This window comes from Myotis yumanensis, unplaced genomic scaffold (assembly GCF_028538775.1).
Source record: "Myotis yumanensis isolate MYYU_CA2020_CCGP unplaced genomic scaffold, mMyoYum1.0.hap1 SCAF_3, whole genome shotgun sequence".
NCBI classification, from domain to species: domain Eukaryota; kingdom Metazoa; phylum Chordata; class Mammalia; order Chiroptera; family Vespertilionidae; genus Myotis; species Myotis yumanensis.
The window spans coordinates 106,218,060-106,219,919 of record NW_027223754.1 but is presented as its reverse complement, the minus strand read 5'-3'; positions in this window follow the sequence as shown (position 1 = coordinate 106,219,919).

Below are 1,860 nucleotides of genomic sequence, written 5' to 3'. Positions count from 1 at the left end.
TGCAAAGCAAAGGACTGAATCCAAGAATACTCTATCCAGCAAGGCTATCATTCAAAATTGAAGGGGAAATAAGAAGCTTCACAGACAAAAAAAGGCTAAGGGCTGAAACCGGTTTGGCTCGGTGGATAGAGCGTCGGCCTGCGGACTGAAGGGTCCCAGGTTCGATTCCGGTCAAGGGCATGTACCTGGGTTGCGGGCACACCCCCAGTAGGAGATGTGCAGGAGGCAGCTGATCGATGTTTCTCTCTCATCGATGTTTCTAACTCTCTATCTCTCTCCCTTCCTCTCTGTAAAAAAATCAATAAAATATATTAAAAAAAAAAAAAAGGCTAAGGGAGTTTATCACCACCAAGCCAGCAATGCAAGAAATGCTAAAGGGAATGCTGTAAAAAGAAGAAATAAAAAGCTAAGAAAGAAAACAGCCACACAAAAAAAGGAATGGCTACAAATAAGTACCTTTCAATAATAACTTTAAATGTAATGGACTAAATGCTCCAACCAAAAGACATCAAGTGGCTGAATGGATAAAAAAACACGACCCATATATCTGCTGTCTACAAGAGACCCACCTCAGAATAAGGAACTCACACAGACTGAAAGTGAAGGGATGGAAAAATATCTTTCAGGCAAATGGAAAGGAAAAGAAAGCTGGGGTAGCAATACTTATTTTGGACTAAATAGACCTCAAAGTGAAGGCCATAACAAGAGATAAGGAAGGTCACTTCATAATACTAAAGGGATCAATACAACAAGAAGATATAACCCTGGTAAACATATATGCACCCAATGCAGGAGCACCCAAATACATAAAAAAACTCCTAGAAGATATCAAAGGAGAGATCAACAACAAAACAATCATAGTAGGGGACTTTAATACACCACTGACATCACTGGATAAGTCCTCTAGACAAACAATCAGCAAAGAAAGAGCAATCCTAAATGACTCACTAGATCAGATGGACTTAATAGACATCTTCAGAACACTTCACCCCACAGCCATGGAATATACATTCTACTCAAGTGCTCATGGGACAGATTCAAAAATAGGCCACATTTTGGGTCACAAAGTCTCCCCAAATTCAAGAAGATTGAAATAATAAAAAGCATCTTCTCATACCACAATGGCATAATATTAGAAATAAACTACAATAAAAACAACCCAAAATACTCAAACACTTGGAAGCTGAATAGTATGTTATTAAATAATGATTGGGTTACCAATGAGATCAAAGAAGAAATTAAAAACATCCTGGAAACTAATGACAATGAAAACACAACAATCCAAAACCTATGGGACACAATGAAAGCAGTCCTGAGAGGGAGTTTTATAGCTCTACAGGCCTATCTCAAAAAACAAGAAAAAATGGTAGTAAATCATCTAACTCTACAACTCAAAGAATTAGAAAGAGAGCAACAAGAAAACCCCAGAGTGAGCAGTAGGAAGGAGATAATAAAGATCAGAGCAGAAATAAATGACATAGAGACCAAAAAAACAATACAGAAAATCAATGAAACCAAGAGCTGGTTCTTTGAACGGATAAACAAGATTGACAAACCTCTAGCCAGGCTCACCAAGAAGCAAAGGGTGAGGACCCAAATAAACAAAATCAGAAACGATAGAGGCAAAATAACAACAGACCCCACAGAAATACAAATGATTATTAAAAAATACTATGGACAGCTCTACTCCAACAAACTAGACAACCTGGAGGAAATGGACAAATTCCTAGAAAAATACAACATTCCAAAACTCAATCAGGAAGAATCTAAAAATCTCAATAGGCCAATAACTATGGAAGAAATTGAAGCAGTGATCAAAAAGCTTCCAGCAAACAAAAGCCCAGGGCCAGACGGCTTCAC